Source organism: Anopheles coluzzii, chromosome 2 (genome assembly GCF_943734685.1).
Source record: "Anopheles coluzzii chromosome 2, AcolN3, whole genome shotgun sequence".
Classification (NCBI taxonomy): domain Eukaryota; kingdom Metazoa; phylum Arthropoda; class Insecta; order Diptera; family Culicidae; genus Anopheles; species Anopheles coluzzii.
The window spans coordinates 84,241,957-84,251,266 of record NC_064670.1 but is presented as its reverse complement, the minus strand read 5'-3'; the positions used below and the strand labels follow the sequence as shown (position 1 = coordinate 84,251,266).

At 40.7% G+C, this 9,310-nt stretch overlaps 1 protein-coding gene across 2 annotated transcripts in view; it reads right to left on the bottom strand.

The window, feature by feature from the left end:
- Positions 1 to 4,847: 4,847 nt before the first annotated feature.
- The window catches only part of LOC120948484 (homeobox protein araucan-like), a 104,568-nt gene continuing 100,105 nt past the window's right edge, over positions 4,848 to 9,310 (bottom strand). For both annotated transcript variants that reach the window (XM_040364861.2, XM_040364862.2), the window contains exon 7: positions 4,848 to 7,265. The gene's annotated coding sequence lies outside the window, so the exon portion shown is untranslated. The remainder of the gene's footprint in view (positions 7,266 to 9,310) is intronic.

Here is a 9,310-nt window from a genome sequence, read left to right as displayed (position 1 = left end):
GAGTTTGCATAAATCCTACCGAGTGTTTCTTGTTATTCTCTGGGGTCGTCGGTGCAGACGGTGCACGCTGAGAGCGAGCGAAAAAAGCCACCAAAATTAGGTCTGCAAACCCCCAACCTGAAAATCCAAACATCTTGTGGATCGAACGCCAGGATTTTGGGGATTGGTGAATTGGTGTGAGAACTTTTGGTCGACGGTTTCTTTGCACCGTGTCGTCTAGGGTGAGGAATGGGTTTGCCGTGCGTCTGCTTCAGTATGGCATTCGCGCGGTATTCGCTAATTGAGGCAATAAGTTATAAAACTGATAAGAAACGCTTCGATCGAATTGACAATGCTCGGACCTTCCCAGGCAAAGGAAGTATAGGTAGAGCGTGTACAACAACAACAACAACAACAAAAACGACCATAGGAACCAAAAGCCAACAGCCCGCGACGAGGGAACGAGAATCGAAGACTCGCAGCCCATTCGCACGCAGCTTACTGGCTGTTGTTTCCCAGAGCGCGACAGAACGTTGCTGTTTGCGTGCGTTTGCTGCGTAGCGTCATCGCTTTGATTGCGGATCTGGCAGCATTTGGCAGCGGGTCTTGTGGCGCAGTGTGTGCACAGTGAGCGTGCGATGGTACAATTCCACACCGCAACAATCTCACCCACACGTCATAAACAAGCGTATAAAGAGATAAAACCGTTGCTTATTAAAACTCAACGCTCATTCACCTTTTAGTGATTAGATTGTGCATTAAACAGACGCTCCCAAGCCGGACGAAAAGTAAAGCGCACGGGCGCGATGTTTCACCGCTGTTTGTCATCGTTTGCACAAGCGTGGTCGGCGATCGTGACCAAACGCCTGGGTAGTAGAGAGCGGACGAAGATGAAGCATTAGCGCAACGAAATAAATGCCACCTCCAACAAGCCGATCCGTGTGCCGATCGTGTCAAGACGTCCGAGGCTCCTCCACCGCGCTGTGCGCGCAGCGCCGTAGGCGATAATATAAAATATCAAATTAATTGGATTCATGATAATAATATTTGTTCAATTTACATTCTCCTGATGAACAGACGGCATTTGAACATTTTGGAAGACGACGGTAAAGAAGGGAAGCCATGGTACATCTTTCTGTGTGTGTCTCTCTCTCTCTCTCGCTCTGTGTTTCTTGAAGCTTAAATCAATCCAACCAATTATCGTGCTCGATAATGGTCGACAAACATAAAGACGGAGGGAAGCTTCAGAGGCATTTTGTTCTCGAGAGAACAAAAAAAAAACATTAAAAGCGTATCATAACTAGCTTCACTCAACTCGATCTCGATCGACTCGATCGTGAATGAACGAAGGCGTGAAGCTGCGCGTTTTGGTTATCATTGGGATGGTATCGTTTGGGACGCTAGACTGATGGAGCGAAAATGCCTGCGCGCGATGTCAACCGGCACTCGCTTGAGGATGGCACCCAAAAGGTGTGTCTTTTCACGGAACATGTGTTTCTTGGAGATAGAGTGGACTATTATTATACCTGTTTAATGGGATGCAAACGATGATAGGGGACAGTTTTGTCACCTTTGGAGATTTCGTTTGAGCTCGATATGGAATAGCAAGCTAGAAATGTCATATTTAGTTGATATTTATGAGTAGCTTAATTTAATCCACGCAAAAAAGCTCATTTTTAATGATAAGAAAAACGTATGTTTCGCCAATAAAAGGGTTTTTTATACTTTGTGATAAGAGCATACATGTGTTGTCTGCCAACTCGTGTGAAACTGCGTATTGTCTTAAAAATTAACGTGCTAATAACAACATTTTACATATGAATTAGTTGATTTTTTCAAACGAATTCAGTGTATGAGTATTTTATTCGATATGGGCTTTTAATTTGGTATCTTTTATTCAATAATTTGTTTTTTGTAAAACAAAGAAAAGGTATCATACTTTTATTCAATAATTTGTTTTTTGTAAAACAAAGAAAAGGTATCTTACTTACTAGCTTAAAACTATATTATTTCTTGCTTAATTTATTATGCTTGCAACCGGTTTTTGTCTATATCATTGGTTAAATCCTCGTTATAAATAAATATTACATAATTCATGAACAATGACATTATTTTAGTTAATCATTGATTAATGATTCACTAAAACTTATTCATATATAGATCTTGTTGCAAATGATCAACTTCAATTTAAATAAAGCTATTTAATAAATACTTATAAACAAAATAAGCGATTACGCCCGGTAGTGATTATTATGTTGGGCTAATGATTACAATTAAAATTTCTATTTTTACGATGTAAAGGGTGAAATGTTCGTAATTTTTACTGGGCTTGCAGATATTGGCCTTTTGAATATAATTGGTCATGAGATCTTTCCGATTATTACATTCTTTATTATATCCTTTTAGTTTCCGTTAAAATAATCTGTATTTTGTTCTGTATGTATGCATTACTCTGTAAATCTGTATGTATTTTGACCAGAATTTTCCTACGAACGGACTAAACAACCTCCGGGGGCCCCGGCGTAAAGGGGGCCCTAGTTTAACTTTTACATGTTAGATTACATAATTAAAACAGGATACTTGAATTTCAGGATTTTTTTGTATCTGTGAAATAGGAAAACACACTCAAACTTGAATGTAAATTTCACGTCTCATGATTGAGCAAAGAAATTATGAACATATACTAATGAACAGATGAATAAAATTCTTTTTTTATGCTAGGCTTTCTAAATGTATTTGTCAGGTTTACTATATTTATTAACTCTCTCTCAGCTAAGACCTCTCCAATATGAAAAATACCTGTGTTTGGAACAATTTTAACAGACCCTACAGACCATTTTCAAACAATCCCATAATCATTGATAAAACTCATTCTCTAACCCATTTTTTGTTCTTGTTAAATATGGTTGTTGAAGATATTATTCCAATTTTTCGATCCTTTTATAAAAACATCAAATAGTCAGTTAGTATTCCTAATGGACTTGATTTAGCTTTTGACCCTACATTTTATGAGATGTGAAATAGTTAAAATAAAAATTAACTCTAGTACTAATTGAATATCCATTTGAGAAAATAAATCTACATTTTCATGTAAACCCCTATTGACAACTTAAGTAAGGAACTGTTATGTGTTGGTACCTAAAACGACTAAACATTTTGCTAACACCCTTGAGTTTGACGCATTTTTACACATTTTGCAACGCCTATGTTTTCCATCACCTTTACAAAAGCTGTTCGAATAGATTATTTTGCATCTGGGTGTTGAAAAATACGTTTCGAAGAAGCACTGCCATGCTGTTGCCTTGACTGCATCCACCGATTTCATCCCTTGTCCGATGTAATGATAGATGATGATGCCACTACTTGATGTATCGTCCAGAATTGAGCTGCAAAACCCGTGGCCATGGTACGCCGACAGCGTCGCGGTTGTCAAACCCACAAGTGCAGCGAAAATCTCTGCCCCTTTTTTGAGCCTCGTTAATACATCATGCAAAATCGATTGTACAGTTTGCTTGCGTCGCTATCACTGGATTATGCTGTAGAAAGTGTTTTTAATGTTTTTTCCTGGAAAAAGGCCCCACGATGGGGTGAAAATGTAAGGGAACTTATTTTCATCGTAATTAGAATGTAATTTATCATTTTACATACCCCCATCCTTTCGACCCACCGGTATGTCACGGCCAACTGAATATGTAATCAGCAACAGCCGGGAGAAGCTGGCACGGTTTCTTCACGAAATCAGCTGACGGTATTCTATTTCAACACTGTCCCATTCGCACTTGCACGTTTGGGATGGGAAAAAGGATTAATGCGACATTGAATCCATGCCCCTTTATTATCTCGCTTGTCGCACGGTATGAGCAGACGCAGTTCGAAGGACACTGTGGCCAATGGAAGGGATCTTCGGCTCCTTGACTGCTGCTGGTTTGATACACGTCAATGCTTAGCGAGGGTAATGTTTTTATAGCAAAGATAAGATGGGTTATTGTTTCGTTATTTATCATGACATTTCAGTTACAGATTTTCCAAGCCGACCGATCCCGTTGCCCTGTAAATATGAGTTTATCGCCTTTTCCTGTGCAATGCACGATGCCGTCGTTCGACCCCTAGATTGTCAACACTCTGCTGGGGTGTTTTGACTCTGCCCGATAATGTTTGGCAACCAGCAGCACTAAACAGCACATCGACCTGCCCGGGCATCAACGCAAAGGGGGTTCGCTTATTTTCACTATGTCGCAACGACAGGAAGAACAGCGGGAAATGCAAATGATGCGGAAGATAAATCGGGGTTTTGATATTATTTTTAAATTATGATGAATTGACTGATTAATGGGAATCTTGAGGCCAGCTCAAAGTAATAAGATGAAAGTTGCGTAACGATGAGTGAAATGGCTAATCAGATGTACACCTTCATTTGTAACTTCATTTTACTTTAAATACAAAATTAATTGATAAACAATTTTTTTAAATGTCTTACTAGCAACATGAAAAAAAATTAAGTTGAGGATTTTTTAATTGTTGAAAAAAGTCTTTTTGGAAAACGTTACAAATTATATAAAATTACCAATTGTAAATAAACATTCACTTAATTTCTTCTATGTTTGTCTGTTGAATTCTCTAATTGTTGTTGTTAGTATGGTTTAGAGAGGCTTTGGCTCCTGCGGAGTTCTTTCGCCTCTAAATTGAATTCTCTAACACATCTAAACATGATTCTGAGCCTTTTTGAATTCCAATAAGAAGTACAATTAATCCAATTCGACATATCCCATTCTAAAACAACTTTACAATTGGAAAAATAAATTATTTACACACCCTTATTCAATACTATTTTCGTTCTATTTTCAATATTTTAAATAAAGACACAAGTGTTATTTTTTCATATTCGCTTCTATTTTCTATATTTTCTTCATCCGTTAAATATATGTTCATATATGTATATATATAATTTATACTGCCTTTTCGGGATACGTAGTGGGGGGTCGCGTGAATTCATTGTGTATACTGTTGACGATTCTATTGACTGTTTGTTGGGTTGTGTTGGTGATGATGATGAGGATGATGATGATCATGATGATGCGATATAATGCGTACTTGATATACATATATTGCGATACTGCGTGCAAAAGAACTGATTCCTTGCCTTTATCTGATGTCTCCCGTACTGAAGTATTCAAACGTGCGTAATACTATCGTGCAAATATGTATGTGTTCACCAGCTGCGCCTGCCTGTGAACTGTTTCTGTATCGATCGTTTTACTATCTTGATTGAGTTTAATTTTAGATGCTTTCACTGTGCCAGGACAAATGTGCACAGTCGACGTGATTAAGGACGACATCATGTGTTTAAGAACGTATGATTTTCGTTTTCGATTGCGCAATGCATGATTGGAAACTGTAGTCACGTTTTGCACATGAAACCCCGAAATGAAATAGTAAACCCTCATTCGTACAAAGTGTTTCGTAATGCAACGTGTAGATGTTTATGCCTTGCCTTGTCTAGATAGTTATGCATCTCGTGTTCATTATCCGTCTTTGCATATTTTTTGTTATCCCGCTAGTGTGATACAACTGTATAAAAGTAGATAATTTTACAGTACTAACGCATCATATGTGTTACGCCGTCGCGCTCGTGTTAGTTTTTTTTAACAGAAATATTCTTGACACTAAATTAATTTTTCTATACCTTTTTGTGATACCTTATAGCACATCGTACCCCGTTTACTTAATTTTTACAACATTATCGAATCGTCTGTACTGCTGGTTATCGTGGTCTCGCCTATTTCCATGTCCAGACAGTACTCGTTTCCTTTTATTTACACATCGGCTTGAGTTCAGTACAAACTGTTTAGCTATGCTGATCTCAATTACCGGTTTATCTGTTCTGCTATGAACGGTCGACAATTTTGGACTCTTCACAAATCTTCTAACTATTTACAAAGGATTCATTGCTGTGCGTGTGCTACAGGGTGCAGTCGGTCGTTGCACTGCATCTTCAACACGTCTATTTTTCTTTTCAATTGCTCGGTTAAATTTTACCTACATATATTAACATACCTAAACCGTAACGGATCCGAGCGGATGCAAAAGTACAAATGGGATTATTGTTTCCACCAAAACAACAGCTTTTTTCATGCATTTTGCGCTCATTGCAATCATTTTTGCAGCACACTTTTTTGCAGCGATTACCCTTTACGCAGAGAGAAACAGAAAAATAACAAAGAAAAAAAGCAAAATCTGCACTCATTGCTATTATAATGCAACCGTGCATTATGCGGACCAGTTTTGCCTGTTTGCTAACCTTTTCACTCTTCCCTCGCACTATTCAGGGTTGTAATGCCAAGCGCGGTTTGCTCTCAATGTTCCTTCCCATTTTTATCACAGATTACAAATACGTCTCTCAGAAGAAGATGTTTTGTTTTTGTTTTTGTTTTGTTTGCGTTGAACATTATTCTTCGTGAATTTTGGTACCAACTGATCCGCATTTTCCACCCAAGTACAAATGGTACAATCTTGTGGAAACTCGAACTCGACCTGGTGCATATTACGATCGAATGAATGTGAGAGATCTGTTTGTAAAAGAGGAGTTGATGTTGCATTCATATTCTAACGCTATTGGAGCTTTTACATCAAAACTGTTACAGTCGAACAATTCGGTAAAAGGTTGCTTTAGGTTTGTGGTTTGTTATTATGCGTGTAAAATTGCACGTATTATTGCAACCGCAGAGGTCATCTTCATCGTCGCTCTTTTTAGCAATTTCTAAATAAACTGAACTTACAGCACTGCATATTGTTGAGTGTGTTGCTAAAGAAGTGTTCGATTTTAGATCATACTTTCTTGCGACCACAATTCAGCAGCTCGACATGATTGAAATTCATTGTAGTTCCTTTCCTTTTCGATTGATTTTCTCTAGTTGCACTTAGCCCGTGTCTGTATGACCTTAACTATCGATCAGCGTGTATGGACATTCCCTAGCTCCTTCAAAAATGTGTTGCAAGCAACTCCTATCCTTTACGTTCTACTTAATCATAATGAAAGTTTCTGTGTCTGCCTTGTTGACTGCATCGCTCGCAGGTGCATTGTACGCAATCGTCTCTTCACCTTCAGGTGTCGTATACGTTCGAAGGAGGCTTTTTTGTTGTCCACTGCATCCATCATGCCAGATTCTTATCCTTGTGAGCATTCCTTTGTTACGTACGAAGTGATGGGCGTCATTAATTAAACGTATGCTGTGTACTGTACGCATTAGTAGAGTAGTAGCTCCATGGATCATATGTTGTGCAATTTCCTGAAAAATATAGAAAATAGAGCAACAATTAGTAAACGTTTGTGAAAATTAAAACACGAAATATTAATACATGATGCAAGTTTAAAAGTTGGAAAGCGACTGATTTCATAATATTTTTTATGCTGGGAAGAATGATAGTGTGTTAATCGATTGGAATAGGGTGTTAATGACAGGAAAAAGCTCATAAACAGTTTAAGTCCATCAGCGAAGTGGCAGGAAGTTAATCACGAAACCGTTTCGGCAAACATCCTCGCACCACGCACCATTTACCCCATACCCCATCACCACACGCGATCGTAAAAAAAGTAACGCCGCACCGCATCCAGATAAAGCTTCACACAGAAAGTTCACACATTTTATGACACCTTCACCGAAACGTGCCTGGTGGCGAACAGCACCGAGGCAACAAGTTATGATCGTCTCGATTCCCGATGCCGCCTGACGGCAGATCATTGCGCAATGTCCGGTAGGAGTGGGAAACAAAACTCCAGAGAACAGAGAATCATCATCCGTTCCGGGCGTTATCAGCGCGCCGGTGTGACGCATAGGTGCAGAGACGAGATGAGATGAGATGAGATTTATGATATTGTTGGGATCGTCTGCATTAATCTTTCCCCGTGCCGCGATGCCGCACCAACAGCGATCGTTTACGGGCGCGTCCACTTGCTTTCGTTCGTTCGTTCATTAATGGTCGATCCCCGGCTGTATTGAAGCAGCGAACAAGAACTACCAGCCCACTGCGCCGTGTGAGACTGAGAAGCGTCGGTCGAACAGAGGAAGGAATGTCCGGAGTAGTTGATTAAGATAGACGATCGTTCAGTACCGATAAGCATCATTAGTTCGAATGTTTATGAATGAATTAATACAAGCCAGGTCCGCGTGAGGAAGAACTCGCCCTGCCGGGACGAATGTCACCGTTTTCGGCATACTTCAGATCGTTTGCGCTTGATCTCATCTGGACGCTTTCCGCCTTCTCGGCTCTCCCGGCACAGGTAAAAGTGATCGCATCGGTACGATACTGTCTCATTATAAACCTTCTTGCCGCTAGAGTGTCGGTGCTCCCCAAACCAAATAAAACAAAAAGGAATATCCAAACCATACCGAATGAAACGCGAAGGCGTGAGCGCGGATCTTCATAGCTTCACAACCGAACCAGACTTTCCGGGGCCCCGGTTAGAAGCTCAAACTGCACTCAAGTCTGTTAGGGGTTTAAGTTATTTCTTGTGATTGTGTTTTTGGTACCACACCAAAAGCGGGAGTGAGCGAGATAAACGACAAAGAACGCGATCCATTGCGATCTTCGCCCCATGTCATCCGTCTTCCTTGTCGCAACGGTCATCCAACCACTTTCCTCTTCCCCAGCGTGCCAACGACGTTTAACCAAAGAGCGAGAGAAAAGCGAACCGAAACGGCGAACGGCAGGACAAAGGTTTTCCTTTATTCAAACGCGAGCTAAATAAATAAAACCCACGCGCGTTTTTGGGGATCGCGCAACGCGCTGGCCTTGAGCAAGAGCTCAAACGATCAGACGATCCTTTCCCCGCTCTTCCTCCCGTGGCCGTGTCCCGCCCCTACAGTAGGTTGATGTTTGTTGTCGCTAAACCTGTAGGACTTTATCTGTCCTCGTGCCCTCGCGCCCTCTCCCATCATTCCGCGCCGGTCTCGTCGCACCCATTGCCATACATTTCTCTCTTATTATTTGCCTCGGCATCACCTTTGTCTTTAGCGGTTTCGGGGTGCGGCATTTAATATGCGATCAGGAAATTTATTCCCGAACATCTATAAATCAGGAGGAATATATCCCGCTCCGTTTGGAACCGGCGAATGGACAGCCGGATACCATCACGCGGGATAGGGATAGATCAAAGCAAGAGCTTCGGGCCGGAAAACGTGGTGGTAAGTGGCTAGAGGATGCGGGACAATCATGGCACACGGCATCGCACAGACAAAACACAGACACACTCACACACCGGAACCTGTTCTCTTGCGAGGTCGCTTGCGGCTCTGAACTAATTTGTGTACGGTCAGCACATGGAGGAGACCTC